We start from the raw sequence: 19,851 nt of genomic DNA, 5'->3' as shown, positions 1-19,851 counted from the left end.
TCCCTAGTGCCATGTAACGGGATGAGCTCCTGTTACTTGTTCCAGCTTCTGCCAACCTAGCAGTTCGAAAGCACGTAAAAAATCCAAGTAGAAAAATAGGGACCACCTTTGGTGGGAAGGGAACAGCATTCCATGTGCCTTTGACATTTAGTCATGCCGGCCACATGACCACGGAGACGTCTTCGGACAGTGCTGACTCTTCGGCTTTGAAACGGAGATAAGCACCGCCCCAATAAAGTTGGGAACGACTAGCACATATGTGCGAGGGGAACCTTTACCTTTACCTTTATGTATGTATATCCCACCTTTAATATTTTACAAATACTCCTTTCTCTTTCTCTTTCTCTTTCTCTTTCTCTTCCTATTTTCCCAACAACAACAACCCTGTGAGGAGAGTTAGGCTGAGAATGAATGAGTGGCCCAAAGTCACCCAACCAGCTTTCATGTCTAAGGCAAGACTAGAATTCAGTGTCTCCTGGTGATTGGCCCAAAGTCTCCCAGCCAGCTTTCAAATCTAAGGCAGGACTAGAATTTACCGTCTCCTGGTTTCAAGCTGAAGAGCCAGCGCTGTCTGAAGACATCTCTGTGGTCATGTGGCTGGCATGACTAAACGCCAAAGGTGCACGGAAAGTTGTTACCTTCCCACCAAAGTGCTCCCTATTTTTCTACTTGCATTTTTAACGTGCTTTCGAACTGCTAGGATGGCAGAAGCTGGGACAAGTAACGGGAGCTCGTTATGCGGCAGTAGGGATTCGAACCTCTGAGCTGTTGACCTTTTGATCAACAAGCTCAGAGTCTTAGCCACTGAGCCACTGCACAGTGGATATATAACCCCAAAGAAGTCCACAATCTCTTAAGCAATTGGAACCTCCCACAAGGGTTCTCCCCCACCCCCACCCATTATAGTCCAAGGCCTGGAGACAGAGACAGATTTTGAGGTTCCACTTAAACTGGGGCCATGAGAGGTGAGGCTGATGGATCTCAGGTAGGATGGTATTCCAAAGGCTAACGTAAGAACCAAAGAGAAAAAACTGACAAGAGGACTCTTAATACCATTGGTGAACAAATGTGAGGCCGTTATGAAGTTTTGAAACAGGCAAGGAGGCTTCTATCTGACCCTGACATTATCTACTCTCATTCCATGATGCTTCATGTTCACCTTGTAGAAAGTAGCACCCACCCCTCTCCTAGAAGAATGAAATGTTCTAGGGAATATTAAAAAGGCAGAATATTATATTTCCCTGGATGAGAAAAGGAGAAACATGTTTTTAAAGACAAAGAGCAGCTCCCTGCCTTCAGCAGATATTTGGTGCACATTAAAACTGGGCCAGCCTATTTACAAAACAAAAGACCTCAGCTCCAGGGTGATGGGATTAAGACATGACCCTCCAGGATAGGATAGGATTATCTATCAGCAGAGCTCACCAGATGGCACAACCAAGCCCCTTCATTACATCAGCCTAAGGTTCAACCAAACTTGATTCAGAAAAACATGACTCCCCCTGGGAGTCTGACAGCCAATAGAATACATGCCCTTGTCACAGGAATAGGAAGCTCAAGTTCAAAGCCCAAGAGAGTGTATAAATAGCACTCACTCTCCACTCCATGTGGTCAGCTACCAAGGATTTCAACCCCATGTGGTCCTGTTCATCAACAAACCATCTTTCCAATCAACTTCCATGTTTCCAGTGTCTTTCTCCCCACTTGGAACTGAACCCAGATGGACATTTCTTCCAACAACTTCTTCCTCACAAAGAAGAAGATGGAAGTTTCCATCCTACACCTAATCATGTTTCATTTATTTCTGGACAGGACCAAAAGCCAAGTTAGAGCAGCCTTCCCCAACAATTTCCTGCAGATAGATTGGACTTCAGTTCCCAGAATTCCTAAAGCAATGCAGATTGGGAATTCTGGGAATTAAAATCCAACACATCTGGAAAGCACTTGGGAAAAACTGCCTTTAGCAGCACTAAACCATGTGGATTGTTCTGGCCTCCAGCTGCTCCAGTTTGTCTAGTATTTGGAACCAGCTCTGGACTAGCCAGATTATTGAGTTAAAATCACAGAAAGTTTATGTCAGGCTTAAAACTGCATCTACTTCTGGGTGGGTCTGCTGAGTTTTCCTTAACATGATGGCAGAATTACCAGAATGTTAACAAAACAAGAATTATCTAAGACCCAAGTTGGCTTCCAGCCAGGATCTTAGGGGATAGAAAATCAAAAGATCCGTCCTGATTTGCTCAAATGACTACCAGCCGCAAAGTGGCTTTATTAAATTCCACGACTGCTGTAGTTTGTTCTGAATTTTCTGCTTGCAAACCTCCACCATCTGAGGGAATCAGCAAAGAGGGTGGATTTTTTGTGTGTGTCAGTTAGTGTTTCTTAATGACTTGCCATCAAATCACACCCATTAGCCTCTTTCACTGCAAGTTGGTGCAAGTTTGTTTGCTTCACGCGTGGGGTCATAAATCCGTCCTTGCTGGCTTTTAAAATAAGTTGCCTTTTTCTAGAAATATGCCAGCAGGTTCTAAGCTGTCTGCCACCAGACTCTGCAGTTTATGTTGGCAAGATGTGACCTTAAGGTTGCTGGAGAATCACAATCAAAGATAGGTTAAGTTTACAAGACCCAAGGAAGGAAGCAGATTGATGCAGACTTTTGTCCCATTGTTATAGCTGTTGACTGCCTCAAGGCACTTTCTTGTTAATCAGAGGTTATCTTGCTGAATAAACCAAGTTGGAGATTCTAGAATGAAGATGTCTAGTTATGGGGTGCAATGCACTTTGTTTAATACATCAGGGAATCCACATTTAAAGTGGATTCAGGCTAATGTTGAACAGGCCTGCTAGGGATCACCTGGAAAATTCTTTGGTTTATATGGGTGGTTTAGAAATAATAAAAAATCTCCCTTTATACAATCCTGTAATCCTTTTATTAGGGGTAGAGTTGGGAGGACTAGATGGAGCTGAGCATTTACTGGCCGGATTCCCTCCTGAAGTCTATGCAGAGTTCACAGTAGATAGTTTTTCTTTGTGCCCTGAAAGAGAAACATCTGCCACTACCTAGGATTGAACTCTCAACCTTCCAGTGGGAGACGAGTGTCTTCACCACTAGACCACCGCACTCCTCAAAGAAAATTCTTTGAAGAGAGGGTAGTTTAGAGATGGTAGATAGATAGATAGATAGATAGATAGATAGATAGATAGATAGATAGATAGATAGATAGATAGATACTGTACATACTGTACGTACATACATACATACATACCTTGATCAGGTGATCCAAGGTATTAGGTAACTTCTTGGAAGTTACTCCCTAAATTCTGTGTTGGGTAAACTTGCTTAGGCCGCAGAGTAAAGATCAGACTCTTCTGTGAAATGCCAGGGGATTATACATATTTATAAGTATCTTCAAAGATTAAGATTCCTCACAAATTTAAGTAGCTAAGTCTGATGAGGCTTGGTATTTAAGTCTTTTCTTGTTTCATTTTCAAGAGCAGCTCACTACTTCCAACTTCTGCTGGATTCTTTAATAAACAGAGGAAACTGTGTTTTATCTTTTTATCTAGTGTGGGAAATAGATTTGCTTGCTGGTGATGCACCTACTATATACCTCGTTCTTAAGAAGAGAAAAGGAAACCTTGAGAAAGGGACTGGTCTTTCTCTCATAGTGTCATCTGCGGGCTTTGAAGCTTGTGCATTCAGGCCAAAATTTAGTCACTGTCCTAAGTCAGAAATGATAATGGAATATCTGCCTTGGAAAGGTGATGGACCAGCCTGTCCCATCTTATCAAGTTGGAGATACAAATTTCTCTCTCTCACGGGTGGCACATAGATAGTAAAATGCTTTGCCTTGTTTTGAGGTAGCACAGTTGGTTTAGCATTGGTTTTTCTCTCCCCAAAACTTGTTTGGTCATTTGTCAGATGACATGAGAGACAACAAAGACAAAAAAAACACCACCTGTCCTGTCTATGTGACTAAATCAGGAGAACATAAGTTGGGTGAATGCAGTCGCTTTCTTGGCAATTCATTAAGTCGCTGTGGTGATCTTATTCCCCCATTTAATTTGATGTTTCATTATACAGTGGTGGGTTTCAAAAAAATTTACTACCAGTTTTGTGGGTGTGGCTTGGTGGGCATGGCATGGCTTGGTGGGCGTGGCTTGGTGGATGTGGCAGGGGAAAGATACTATAAAATCTCCATTTCCTCCCCACTCCAGGGAGAAGGATACTGCAAAATCCCCATTTCCTCCCGATCAGCTGGGACTTGGGAGGCAGAGAATAGATGGGGGCGGGGCCAGTCAGAGGTGGTATTTACCGGTTGTCCGAACTACTCAAAATTTCTGCTACAGGTTCTCCAGAACTGGTCAGAACCTGCTGAAACCCACCTCTGATTTCATACCCCCTCTCTGGTTGATTGAAATAGGTTGTGTTTGCACCAGAATGGGTTACAAGTAGCCAATCAAAGTACTCCATGAGAGAAAAATTAAGTGGACAGATTTTCCAAGTTTTTCCAAGGAAGGAAATATTATACAACAATTTCTCAAGCGCAACTCAATTCTGCCACAATAAAGAGGCTGGTTTTATTGTTTCAATATGGGACATTCTGGATAGCAATTGATGGGTTTCCACAGCTTCATTTCCCTTCTGAGGAAGTGCTGCCTGCTTATAAGAAAACCATCACCCATTATTCATCCGAATATCAGGTGGAACAGAGAAAGAATTAAGAAGGAGTGCTTAGCTGCCTGCCCAACCACCATGTCTGAGGTAATCCTAGGCTACATTAATAGGGGGATAGAATCAAAATCACATGAAGTGTTAGTACTACTTTATAATGCCTTGGTAAGACTACACTTGGAATACTGCTTCCAGTTTTGGTCACCACAATTAAAAAAAAGATGTTGAGCCTCTAGAAATAGTGCAGAGAAGGGCAACAAAGATGATTAGGGGACTGGAGGCTAACAATATATAAAGAATGGTTTATATGTGACCGGGGTGACATGATAGCAGTGTTCCAATATTTAAGGGGTTGCCACAAAAGAAGGGAGAGTCAGACTATTCTGCAAACCTCCAGAAGGCAGGACAAGAAGCAATGGGTGGAAACTAATCAAGGAGAGAACCAACCTAGAACTAAGGAGAAATTTTCTGACAGTTAGAACCATTAATCAGTGAATCACTTCTCTTCAGAAGTTGTGGGTGCTCCATCAGTGGAGGTTTTTAGGAAGATACTAGACAGCCATTTGTCTGAAATGGTATAGAGTCTCCTGCTTGAACAAGGGTTTGGACCAGTGGTGAAATCCAAATTTTTTTACTACCGGTTCTGTGGACGTGGCTTGGTGGGCGTGGTGTGCTTGGTGGGTGTCGCTTGGTGGGCGTGGCAGGGGAAGGATACTGCAAAATCTCCATTCCCACCCCACTCTGGGGCCAGCCAGAGGTGGCATTTGCCGGTTCTCTGAACTACTCAAAATTTCCGCTACCGGTTCTCCAGAACCTGTCAGAACCTGCTGGATTTCACCCCTGGTTTGGAGTAGAAGATCTCCAAGGTCCCTTCCGACTCTGTTATTCTGTTATTAACTGTGGATATTCCAACAATTGGAGGGGAAGTTGTATTCCTGCAGTAGCCAAAAATGAATTTGAATTTTGCAAAATCTACAAGACAGTTGTTAAGTGAGTTTTGCCCCATTAAGTGAATTACTGTAGTTGTGACAGTAAAGTAACATGGTTGCTAAGTGAATCTGGCTTCCCCATTAACTTTGCTCATCAGAAGGTCGTAAAAAGGGGATCATATGACTCCGGGATACTGTGACTGTCATAAATCGGAATCCATTGTTCAAGCATCTGAATGTAAATCGCTTGTCTACGGGGATGTTGCAATGGTCTTAAATGTGAAAAATGGTAATAAGTGACTTTTTTCAGTGTCATCGTAACTTCGGTCACTAAACAAACTGTTGTAAGTGGAGGATTACCTGTACTGGGACATGTTCGTGTTCAGTGGTGAAATTTAATTTTTTTACTACCGGTTCTGTGGGCGTGGTTTGGCGGGCGTGGTGTAACTTGGTGGATGTGGCTTGGTGGGCGTGGCAGGGGAAGGATACTGCAAAATCTCCATTCCCATCCTACTCCTGGGGGAAGGATATTGCATAATCTCCATTCCCACCCCACTCTGGGGCCAGCCAGAGGTGGTATTTGCCGGTTCTCCGAACTACTCCAAATTTCCACTACCGTTTCTCCAGAACCTGTTAGAACCTGCTGGATTTCACCCATTAGTGCTACATTTAGTGGGCCATGAGATGAAATCCAATAACTCCAGGAACTCAGCATTCCATCCATCAGACTTTCATCACAATCTCCTTAATTGAGCTAATTTCTATCTCTTCCATCAAACAAAAAAGTAGACCAAATGCAGGGGAACTTGCACTCTGGGAAATACTGTATGAAACGGCTTCCATTTTAGGAATGTTCGCTTCCAGCAAATAAGCAGTGCATTGTTTTATATCAGCTACTTTGCCTTTTTGAAAATTGCAAGAGGAAATTAGTAATTAAAGGCTTCTCTCTCTCTCCTCCTGGAGACCAGAAACCTGATACCAGAGCAAATTAAGAAAAGCCATTCACAGGAAAATTAAGAAGCTATTCATCCTTAATATCTCACAGTGGACATCAACAGAAAACAATAAAATGGGTAATGAAACACTGCAGTGCAAACAGGACCCTCTGAATTAATTCTGGAGATGACTTTTTTTGTAAGTACAGGAAGACTTTTATCAACAAGTACCATAAAGGAAGGCCTTTTTTGTGGGAAACTGGATTGTTCGTAGATAATATGGTATAATATTATCTAAGTCAATAGAAACTTCTGTTTAATTTTATGACTCACATTTGGATACTGAGGAAGGAAGGAAGGAAGGAAGGAAAGAAGGAAGGAAGGAAGGAAGGAAGGAAGGAAGGAAGGAAGGAAGGAAGGAAGGAAGGAAGTTCCTTGATTAAAGATAAAGGTTCCCCTGGCACATATGTCCTAGTGGTTCCCTACTCTAGGGGTTGGTGCTCATCTCCGTTTCAAAGCCGAAGAACCAACGCTGTCCAAAGACGTCTCCGTGGTCATGTGGCCAGCATGACTAAAGGCCAAAGATGCACAGAACGCTATTACCTTCCCACCAAAAGTAGTCCCTATTTTGTACTTGCATTTTTTACGTACTTTCGAACTGCTAGGTTGGTAGAAGCTGGGGCAAGTAACGGGAGCTCACCCCATTATGCAGCACTAGGGATTCGAACCGCTGAACTGCCGACCTTTCGATCGACAAGCTCAGCATCTTAGCCACTGAGCCACCACTTCCCAAAAGTTCCTTCATTAGGCTTCTTGTTTGATTGTTCATCTGAGCTAGTAGTTCTTTGGGATATTATTTATATAAAGGTTTCCCTGTCAGTCATATCCAACTCTACGGCATGATATTCATGTCCATTTCTTGGCCAAGGGATCCTGCATTGTGCAAGACAATTTCCACAGTCATTTGGCCAGCATAGCTATATGCCAAAGGCACATGGGACACTACTGTTACCTTCCCACCAAAGTGGTATCTATTAATCTATTTGCATTTGCATGCTTTTGAACTGCTAGATGGGCAGGAGCTGGGGCAAGTAATGGGAGTTCACAAAGGGTCTCCATTTCAGAAGCAATGAAGAAGTAAAATAATCCTCATACTTCCTAATAATTCAGTGGAAAATCTCTCGGCTTTTCTGTTGCTTGGATGTTTTCCAGCCAAATGAGAAGACATTCTCAAATTATTTTACCGCTCACCCTTAGAATCCAGCTTGCCAAATTTAACCCTGTGGAGAACATCTAATGCTAGCGAACAATGAAAATATGTTGACTTGCTTTTTCTTATTGGGACATTCGTTTTAACATAAAATGAATGTGAGTGTAACTCTTTCACTGTTCATTAATTTTTAAGTTAAATGTAAATTTGTATTGGGCAACACATTAGAAGAGTGGATCCAGATCCTATATTGTTAGGAAAGAAGGTAAGTTCTGGAAAAGGACAGTCAAACAACTCCCACTAGCAACAATTTAGCAAGACATCCAGAGGTGCTATTCAGCCAGTTCTGACAGGTTCTGGAGACCCAGTAGCGGAAATTATAAGTAGTTTGGAGAAGCGGTAAATACCACCTCTGGTTGGCCCCACCCCCATCTATTCACTGCCTCCTAAGTCCCAGCTGATCGGAGTCCCAGCTGATCAGATGGGTCGTCTTTTGTTGCCCTGCACAGGAGAACGGAGCTGGAAAGCAGGTTAGTGGGATGGGTAGGGAATGGGGATTTTACAGTATCCTTCCCTTGGAGTGGGGTAGAAATGGAGATTTTACAGTATCCTTCCCCTGCCACAGCCACCAAGCCACACCCACAGAACCGGCAGTAAAAATAATTGAATACCACCACTGAAGACATCCCCCAAAACAGGGGTGAAATGCTCCTGGTTCAGACCGGATCGGGTGATCCGGTAGAGATTGTGGCAGGTGGTTCAGAGAACCGGTAGCGATGGCAGAGCGATGCTCCGCCCATCCACCCGGATGTCTTTACTTCCTGGTTTTAACCAGGAAGTAATGCGTTTTTTACCCTCTGCGCATGCGCAGAAGGTTTTGCATATGTGCAGAGGGTCTGTGTGTGCATGTGACGCACAGACTTCCGAACCGGTAAGAAAGGTAAGTAGATTTCACCCCTGCCCCAAAAGCTAAATAAAACAGGTCTGCCCCTCATAAAAAGCGGCAACAGGGACATACAGAGAAAAGGCTACACTTTCAAAGCAACCTGAAGTTCTGTTTTTTTGGGGAGGGATGATCTCATTGTGTTTGTCTTCTGTGTAGGAGGAGAGACCATTCTGTCCTTTTGGCCAAGCTAGCTTCTTCTCAGTTCATCCTGTACTACTTCACTATTTCTAAAAACCAGAGAAATCACGAACTTCAGGTCACTTATCAACCCAGTATTGGAAAGCCCATAAAAGGATGATCAGGGAGGAATTGTTCCATTAATACATGAAGGACTATTTTCCTTTTCTTCAGAAGGGTAAGACGGTAATGCCAAGGCATGCATCTTGCAAATGGCCTTGTCTTCACAGTTTTATAGAAGGCCAGAAGACGAGGTTGCCAAAGGCTGGCAGAAAACAAGGCAACACTGTGTCCTGCATCTCCACGAAATGAAATCTGGGTGTCTTGCAAGTGATGAGACAAGGAAGAGGTCCCTCAATCTGTCTGGAGACGTTAACAGTAACAGAGTTGGAAGGGACCTTGGAGGTCATCTAGTCCAACCCCCTGCTCACGCAGGAGACCTGTACTAGGGATTCGAACCGCCGAACTGCCAACCTTTCTGATCGACAAGCTCAGTGACTTAACCACTAAGCCACCTAGTCAGGCTATTAATTAAAACAGGATTAATTAAATTAAATTAAAAAGGATTAATTAAATATTCATTAAAACATTAAAACAGGAGCAGATTGAGACAGACTAATGCTCACTCCTTAATCTGCCATAAGCAGGAGGAGATACAGGTCTGAAGTCTATAAATCCTCTCCAATCTACAACTGAGGCTGTGAGGTAACTGTGAGAGGGACCTTGGAGTCCTAGTGGACGATCACTTAAACATGAGTCATCAGTGTGTGACAGCAGCCAAAAAAGCTAATACAATCCTTGGTTGTATAAACAGAGGCATAGAATCAAAACCACATGAAGTATTAATATCGCTTTATAAAGCCTTGGTAAGGCCACACCTGGAATACTGCATCCAGTTTTGGTCACCACATCACAAAAATGCTGTTTAGATTTTGGAAAAAGTGCAGAGAAGAGCAACTCGGATGAATAAAGTCCTGGAGATTAAAACATGAAGAACAGCTGCAGGATTTGGATTTGCCCAGTCTAGAGAAAGAAGGACCGGGGGGGGGGGCATGATAGCAATATTCCAGTATTTGAGAGGCTGCCACAAAGAGGAGGCAGTCCATTTATTTTCCAAAGCACCAGAGGGCAGGACAAGAAACAATGGATGGAAAATACTCAAGGAGAGAAGCAACCTGGAATTAAGGAGAAACTTCCTAACAGTGAGGACAATTAACTAGTGGAACAGCTTGCCTCCAGAAGTTGTGGGCTTCCACCATTTCAAAGAAATAGTTGTCCAATCTCTTCTTGAAAACATCCAATGTTGAAGCATCCACAACCTCTGGAGGCAAGTCATCCCACTGATTAATTGTTCTCCCCATCAGGAAATGTCTCCTTAGTTCAAGGTTGGTTCCCTCCTTGATTAGTTTCCATCTATTGCTTTTTGTTCTGCCTTCAGGTGCTTTGGAGAATATGTATATTCTGTACCAACATTCTATACGAGAGAGAGAGAGAGAGAGAGAGAGAGAGAGAGAGAGAGAGAGAGAGAGAGAATGATGATGATGAAAGAGAGAGAGAGAGATCTGGCATATTTTCTAAAATTCACTGAACTGTGCATTTGCAGAACTGCAGTGCAAAAATTCCAATTAGATCTTGGCTCATTTCCAAAGAGTTAAGCAGGTTTGCAACAGGTAGACCGAATAGACTGCGAGGTTGATATATCATCTTAGAGGATGGCAAAGATTTTTTTTTTAATTGTCAAAAAAGCTCACCCCCCCCCACCAAAAAATAAACCAGCAATAGACTCTTCCCCACATAGACTCGCAGACACAAACACACACACACATATCCTCAGTAACCATAATAGCACCTTGGAGGATGTACAATGGAAGAGATTCAGACTTAGAGTAAATCCAGCAAATTCCGTTTGGACAAATTCATTGTGGCTAATTTAAATCCGGTTCCAACTCAGATTAAGACAAAAAAAGAAAAGAAAAGAAAACTGCATGGACAGGCTTCTGAATGTGTTCAACTGGAATCTAGATTGGCTGAGAAGTTTTAATTTGAGCATTTGTACAAACTGGGTAAAAACCACAGAAGAGAGGGTGGGTTGTTTTTTTTCCTTCCTGGTATTTTGCCTCAAATGTAAAGCCTGTGGGGTTTTTTTTTCAGATCAACTGAGTGTTGATCCATTGATTGTGACAGGAATTGACTGACCGGTTTGTTGCTGGAGCCTGATGTTGTAGACTGAGAGACTGAAAGTCACACATTTACTGGAGCTTTTCAAAAATAGACTGGACAACCATTTAATTGGGATAGTATAAAGTCTCCTTTAGCAGAAGACTCAGCAGGGGACTGGACTCAGAGGTGGTATTCAGCCGGTTCGTACCAGTTCGGGCGAACCGGTAGCGGATATCATGGGTGAGCCTACCCATCCACCAGCTCTATGATGTCCTATTTAGGCACATTTTCAAGGCTGGGTGCATGCGCAGAAGGCAGAGAAGGTGCGCAAGTGCATGAAGCGAGCATGCACATATACAGGACTAGAACTCACAGTCTCCTGGTTTCTAGTATGGTGCTTTAACCACTGGACCAAACTGGCTCTCTATATATATTCCTTTAGATCAGGGGTCGGCAACCTTAAACACTCAAAGAGCCACAAAGGTCCTAACCGGAAGCCCCCATTCAATTCTGGAGCCAACCGGAAGTCCAGTTCCCCCATCATAGTCTCCTCCTAGCATGGCATCCTTTTTCCTCTGCTGACTGGAAGTCTGGTTCTCCCACCATAGAGACTCCTCCTAGAGCGGCGTCCTTTTTCCTCTACCTGTCCTAACCGAAAACCCTATCAATTGTGGAGCCGGCCACCAACAGGGAGCCGCAACAGAGGGATGAAAGAGCCACATGCGGCTCCAGAGCCACGGGTTGCTGACCTCTGCTTTAGATAATCAGGCTGTATGCCATGATATTGTCAACCCTTTAAGGCAGTGTCAGCGAACCTTTACGGCACCGAGTGCCAAAACAGGAGCATGCGCGCATGTGTTTCCGGCATGAGCATGTGCACCGGCCACCTGGTCTTCTGGTTTCTGGCACACGTGTGTGTGCAAAAACCAGCTGGATGGTGCGCATGCTTATGCCAGAAACTGGAAGATCATCTTCCTGGCACGCACATGCGAGCCAGGTGGCTGCTCTTCCGGTTTCCGGCACTCCTGCATGGATGAAGACAGGCTGACTGATGCACCAGAACTCAGAAGAGCAATGTGCGATAGCTCGCGTGTCCAGAGAGATGGCTCTGCATGCCACATTCGGCATGCGTGCCATAGGTTCGCCGTTATGGCTTTAAGGCAAATCAAACTAGGAAACTAAAGTCATGCATGCTAATGGTACTTTTATTATAAGGTTACGGTTACAGAATCTTACAAGTATGAATGTACTTCCTCTCTCCCTCCTTTTATCTTTGTGGGAATTAGGAAGGGCCTTGTCTGTGATTCTTACTCAGACTACAGTTCTTCCCAAGACTCTGATTTATTTATTTTTTAACTCTGATAGTGTCTAGTAGGAAAACGGCCAAAGAAGAATAAAAGCAAAATCCTTTGGAAGCAAAAGTAGACTGCGAAGTATAAAGTTGAAGGAAATCTGTTCATGCTTGATATTTTCCAACATCAATGTTGTCTGAGCAATAAGATCCTTTTCTTTTTTTAAAAAATAGTTTGCTTTGGAAAGTACGTGCTGAAAGCTGTGGGCGTGAAATTCCAGAAAATCAAAATGCAACAGAAGATAATACAGATAATCCTCGAGTAACAACCACAACTGAGCCCAAAATTTATGTTGCGGAGTGAGTTTGTCCCATTTTACGACTTTTCTTGCCACAATTGTTAAGTGAATCATTGCACTGGTTAAGTGTCAGCTCTGAAGCTGGCCTGACTGAGGCCATCTTGGAGCTTCAGTATTGCCACAATGGTGATGAGGGATAGGGAGAGAGGAATAGAGATAGCTGAGGATTTGTAGTCAAAACAAAATAGTTTCCCCTGAGAACTAAGGACTTTCCCACAGGTGGCTGATTGGACCATGTGACTGATTGTTTCGGAAAGGGGGAAAAAAACTTTACTTTTAATTAAGTGAAAACTGTGGGAATCTTTAGAGTTGGTTTTCACTAGTCTGTGCCAATATATGACCAATAAACCTGTTCTTTGAGGAGCCTCAGAGTTCTGGTTGCTATGGGTGTATTACTTGGAACCCTGACATTAAGTCACTAACCTGGTTGTTAAATGAATCTGACTTCCCATTGACTTTGCTTGTCAGACGGTCGCAAAAGCTGATCACATGATCCCAGGATACTGCAACCGTCATAAATATGACCCAGTTGCCAAGCATCTAAATTTTGATCATGGGGATGCTGCAACGGTTGTAAGTCTGAAAAGGGGTCATAAGTCACTTTTTTCAAGGCCGTTGTAACTTTGGTCACTAAATGAACTGTTGTAAGTTGAGGACTGCCCATAATTACACTGGAAAAACTAAATGGCCAGAGTGCAATCCCAAGTAGGCTCTCTGTTTTCAAAGTAACAAATTCCTACCGAACTGAATGGAGCTTGCTCTACCGGTTGCATAGAATTGCTATTCAAGATCCTACACTACACGGACAAAATTAACAGTTAAAACACACTTCATGTGATCCTCAATTTATGAGATGTCACTTAGCAACCATTGGAAGTTATAGACTATCTGAAAAAGGAGACTTACGACCAGTGGTGGGATTCAAATAATTTAACAACCGGTTCTCTGCCCTAATGATTTCTTCTAACAACCGGTTCACCAAACTGTTCAGAAAGTTAACAACTGGTTCTCCCGAAGTGGTGCGAACTGGCTGAATCCCACCACTGCTTACGACCCAGATCTGAAGTTCCAATGGTCACAGAAGCACGTTTCAGGTACTCGGCAACATGGGTACATTCACATCTGTTTGTAGCATCTCTCAATCACATTTTAAAATGGTTTTGCTGAAAACTGGCATTCCCGATTTTCAGCAAAAGTGCACCATAGCAGACGATGGTTGTGTGTAATGGATTTGACCCAGAACTCCTCTCCAGACACGAGTTTGGAGGAGGAGGAGGAGTTTGAGTCAGCAGAGGAGTGAGTCAACAGAGTAGAGCAAGGTATTTGTTATAGGGGATATAGACATGGAACCCTTGTCATGGACTGACCACTCACTCCTTCGCCTAGATCTTCGAACCGCGACCCCTCGCCGCAGGGAGGCGGACCCAATTAGATGGATCCGCCCCAGGCGCCTGATGGATCCTGATAGGTTCCAGACAGAGCTTGGGCCATTTCCTGAGGATCTAGCACATGACTCGGCCGAGGACCTGGTAGCCGCCTGGGATCGGGCGGCTGGTGGGGCCTTGGACCGAGTTGTGCCTTTGCGGCCTCTGACCCGATGCCGATCCCGGGTGGCTCCTTGGTTTACTGAGGAGCTGAGGGAAATGAAGCACCGGAAAAGACGCCTGGAGAGCGGTTGGAGGGCCAGTCTCGCTGAATCTGATCGAACACTGGTAAGGTCGCATATTAAGGCCTACCTAGTGGCGATAAAGACGGCAAAGTCTAACTACTTTTCCGCCTCTATTGCGTCATCAGGGAATCGTCCGGCCGCCCTGTTTAGGGTGACCCGCACCCTGCTCCATCTGGGAGTGCGGGAGGATCCCTTAGAAGGCAGGGCGGAGGATTTCGGACAATACCTGTATGACAAAATCGCTCAGATCCGGGGGGATTTGGACTCTGACTGGGTAGATCAGGGCAGGGTGACGAGGAACAGTCTTGAGAATGTTATCTGGGAGGAGTTTGATGCTGTGACTCCCGATGATGTGGACAGGATTTTGGGGAGACTTAGTGCGGCCACATGTTTACTGGACCCGTGTCCCTCCTGGTTGGTACTGGCTTCCCGGGAGGTTACACGAGGCTGGCTCCAGGGCGTTATTAATGCTTCCTTGAGTGAGGGTCACTTCCCCGCTGCCCTGAAAGAGGCGGTGGTGAGGCCTCTCCTCAAGAAACCGTCCCTGGATCCAGCAATATTGGCTAACTATCGTCCTGTCTCCAACCTTCGCTTCATTGCGAAGGTTGTTGAGAGTGTGGTCGCGCAACAGTTTCCACAATTCCTGGAGGAAACATCCTATCTGGATCCGTTCCAGTCAGGTTTCAGGTCTGGGCACAGCACGGAAACGGCATTGGTCGCGCTGGTTGATGATCTCTGGAGGGCTCGGGACAGGGGTTGTTCCTCTGTTCTGGTCCTATTAGATCTCTCAGCGGCTTTTGATACCATCGACCATGGTATCATGCTGCACCGGCTGGAAGAGTTGGGGGTGGGAGGCACCGTGTTACGGTGGTTCTCCTCCTTTCTCTCCGACCGGTCGCAGTTTGTGTTGGCAGGGGGGCAGAGGTCGACCTCGAGGCCTCTCATTTGTGGAGTGCCGCAGGGATCGGTCCTCTCGCCCCTTCTGTTCAACATTTATGTGAAGCCACTGGGCGAGATCATCCGTGGCTTTGGGGTGAGATACCACCAGTACGCTGATGACACCCAGCTGTACATCTCCACCCCAGGCCACCCCAACGATGCCCTTGAAGTGATGTCCCAGTGCCTGGAGGCTGTGCGGATCTGGATGGGGAGGAACAGGCTCAGGCTCAACCCTTCCAAGACTGAGTGGCTGTGGCTCCCGGCATCCCGATATAGTCAGTTGACTCCATCACTGACTATTGGGGGCGAGTCTTTGGCCCCCACTGAAAGGGCTCGCAATCTGGGAGTCCTCCTGGATAGGCAGCTGTCTTTGGAGGAACATCTGACGGCTGTTACCAGGGGGACCTTTTATCAGGTTCGCCTGATTCGCCAGTTGCGGCCCTTTCTTGATCGGGATTCCCTGTGCACAGTCACTCACGCCCTCGTCACCTCTCGCCTTGACTACTGTAACACTCTCTACATGGGGCTCCCCTTGAAGAGCACCCGGAGGCTCCAGCTGGTCCAGAATGCAGCAGCGCGGGTAGTGATGGGAGCAACATGGCGCTCCCATGTAACACCACTCCTGCGCGAGCTGCACTGGCTCCCGGTGGTCTTCCGGGTGCGCTTCAAGGTGTTGGTTATCACCTTTAAAGCGCTCCATGGCATAGGGCCTAGCTATCTCCGAGACCGCCTGCTGCTACCGATGACCTCCCATCGACCCGTGCGCTCCCACAGAGAGGGCCTCCTCAGGGTGCCATCAGCCAAACAATGTAGGCTGGTGGCCCCCAGGGGGAGGGCTTTCTCTGTGGGGGCTCCCACCCTCTGGAATCAGTTGCCCCCGGAGATAAGAAGAATCCAGGACCTCAATGCCTTCCGTCGTTCCCTGAAAACCTATCTTTTTCAGCAAGCCGGGTTGGCTTAAGAAGAAATTTTTAAAATTTTTAAATCCTTTTAATTAGTCTGCGATTTTTAATTTTTTGGGCCAAATTTTATATATATTTTTAAATGTTTTAATATTTGTATTCTATGTTTCTTATCTTGGCTGTACACCGCCCTGAGTCCTCAGGGAGAAGGGCGGTATATAAATTCGAAATTAAATTAAATTAAATTAAGATCGGGGCTCAGAGACTGCTAGCCTGACAAAGCAGCTTCAATTGGTTGATCGGATGGACAGGCTGAGGCTGAGCGAGGTGACCCACAGCTGCAGCCAGTTGGCCAGGAGGCTCCAGGGTTAGGGTTAGGGTTAGGGTTAGAGGTAAAGTCCACATCTCCTCCCGATCCAAGGACACGTAGAGCAGAGAGGAGACAAGCTCAATGCTGGTCAGCTAGACTACTCATGAGGAGGCAACCTCTCCTCTTGTGAAGGGCTGCACTGGCATCGCCTTCTTAATTCTGCCCCAAGAACTTGAGCATTGCTGGACCAACATACCCAGTTCCGTGCCTTGTTGGTCATGCCGTGTATCTTATCCTATTCAAATCATGGACTGTTTTCCAGGATTTCATGTGTGCCTGTTGGACTAGGTTACCCAGTGACTCTTGCCGTGCTGAGCTCGAAATTCGAACCTGTGCAACGGGAGTGCTTTCTGAGGACCTGTTTGGAGGGTTTGAATAAACATCTGTAGAACTCTTGCTGTACATGTGTGTGTGAGGGGAGCATGGCAGCACAGTTTGCTTAGCAACCAGTGCATTTGCTTAATAACCGCTGCATTTGGACTCATACCCGTATTTTTCGGAGTATAAGACACACCGGAGTATAAGACGCACCTTAGTTTTTGGGGAGGAAAATAGGGGGGGGATTCTGCCTATTGGGTATTCATTTGGTTAGTGCCAGCACATTATTTCTCTCGCTGGTTTTGTGGTTGGGGCTGGTTGGGGCTGTGCTTCTAAAGCACAGCTGATTGTCGGAGGGAGCAGCAATTAGAAAAGCAGGCAAAGCACAGAAGATCGCTTTGCTTGCGTTGGGGCTGAAAAACAGCTTCAAAAGCACAGCTGATCATCGGAGGGAGCTCCAGTGACTAAAGCAGGCAAAGCACAGAAGGGGTAAGAGAAGGCAGCAGCTGTTCTGGGTAGCCATTTTGGGCACCGTGTATAAGAGTATAAGACACACCCAAATTTTCAGCCTCTTTTAGGAGGGAAAAAAGTACATCTTATACCCAGAAAAATAGGGTAATTGCTGCATTCACTTAATGACCACTGCCCCAAAAAATCATAAAATCAGTCACATGAGCGCCCTGTTTTAAACCATTATGACATGACTCTAATGGGCAGACTTCATTATGCTCATAATTCAAGGACTACCTGTATATAAATAAAATTGGACCAGTTGCTAGAAGTAAAGCATTCAAGTAAAAACACAAGTCCTTTCAGACAAACTCTCCACACTAAGTACTTTCTCCCTGCTAGGCTCTGTTTCTTGAACTTGCGTCCTGTTTTTAATCTATTTAAATGACAAAGACAGATGGAAAACCACATTCTAGCTCAGATAGGTGATTGTCAGGAATATGAAAGAGACCTGGACCTGCTCTGCACCAATGGACCAAATGAAAATAAAATGTGGCTTTGAAGAATCAGTTGGCTAGATGCAAAAAGAAAAAAGAAAAAGTAGAAAGTGAATGAGGATAAGTGGAAGCAGAGCTATCTATTAAAGGCACCTTGGAGAAATAATAGACTTCATTCAGAAAAAAAAAAAAAAACCATCTTTCTGAAATGAATACCTGTTTTCTATTAAAGTAAGATTTTTTTAACAATATTAAAATCCTTGAGACCCATAGCTTGTCTAATAATTAGCTTTCTCCGATCTGGTGTTCTTCAGATGCGTTGGACTACAATATCCATTATGCTATTCATTCTGGCTGGAGATTATGAATGATGTCATCCAATACATCTGGAGAACACTAGTTTGAGAATAAGTATTTAGGAGATCCTAACTTTCTGATAATCTTTCTTGATTGTAATGATGATAATGGGGGTTGTAGCTACTCAACTGGAATTTTTTTCTGTTACATTTTTGTTGTTGTGGATTCTGTGCAAATTTTAGCCACCATTTTCTCTCTCTGACTATATCAGATTCCATTCAAACAGATTAACAGAGTTGGAAAGGACCTTGTAGGTCATCAAGTCCAACCCCCTGACCAAGCAGGAGACCCTACACCATTTCTGACAAATGGCAGTCCAATCTCTTCTTGAAAGCCTCCAGTGATGAGGCTCCCACAATTTCTGAAAGCAAGTGGTTCCATTGGTTGATTGTTCTCAATCTCAGAAAATTTCTCCTTATTTCCTTATTTGAATCTCTCCTTGATCAGTTTCCATCCATTATTCCCTGTTTGGCCTTCAGGTGCTTTGGAAAATAGCTTGACCCCCTCCTCTCTGGGACAACCCCTCAAATATTGGAACACGGCTATCATGTCTCCTCTGGTCCTTCTCTTCACTACACTAGCCATGCCCAGTTCCTGTAACCGTTCTTCATATGTTTTAGTCTCCAGCCCCCTAATTATCCTAGTTGCTCTTCTCTGCACTTTTTCTAGAGTCTCAACATCCTTTTTATAGTGTAGGGACCAAAACTGGATGCAGTACTCTAGGTGTGGTCTTACTAGGGCTTTATAGAGTGGTATTAGTACCTCCCTTGATCTTGATTGTATCCCTCTGTTAATGCAATTTAGGATTGCATTGGCTTTTTTGGCTGCTGCAGCACACTGCTAGCTCATATTTAGCTGGTTGTCCACTAAGACTCAAAGATCCCTCTCACAGTCACTACTATTCAAATCTATTCATTTGCTGCATTTCTACTAATGCAGTTGGCAAAGATATTCACCCATACTAGCCATCTCTTCACCTTGTAAGGAAATGATGTAAGAATACTCCATACAATAATGTGTTAAACCATGTGACTCACACCTTATAGCTGTGATATTGTTCAGACAAAATCCCACTCATTGGGTTCCAAAATGAATGAACCATTCACTGCACACATTATTATTATTATTTATAGATTTTGTACATTGCGTCTTATTCAAGGCACAAATGGATAGGTTCAAATGATCTCACTTTAGATATGTCCTGCAAAGATCTATCTCTCTAAAGAAGTCTATGATCGTGGGGAAAATGGAAGGAAGGAGAGGAGGAGGAGGATGACCACGTGCAAAATGGATTGACTCAAGGAATCAAAAGATATCCTGTTGGATAAAGGAGATACAGAATGCTATTCAACATGGAATAGGTGCTATCAACGGTTAGAAACACAAGGTAGAAGTTGGAATGTGAAAGAAGCAGGTTAGGTGGACATGGAAAGAGATATTATTTTTGCTAGTATCGATATAGGAATGTAAATATTAGAATGATGGATAAGTTGTCATACTAGAATATAATGGTCAAAAACTATTGTACAACACTACAACTGTTTAAAATAGTATATAAATTATTCTGTTTTTTACTTTTATCTTATGGTAAGTGGAATGCCAGGACAATTACACTCAATATATTCAATATATTCATATGTAAACAATAAAAATATATCTTTAAAAAA

Source organism: Pituophis catenifer, unplaced genomic scaffold (assembly GCF_029215685.1).
Source record: "Pituophis catenifer annectens isolate HBS135680 unplaced genomic scaffold, rPitCat1.0.hap2 SCAF_3, whole genome shotgun sequence".
NCBI lineage: Eukaryota > Metazoa > Chordata > Lepidosauria > Squamata > Colubridae > Pituophis > Pituophis catenifer.
Note: the sequence above shows the minus strand (reverse complement) of the source record.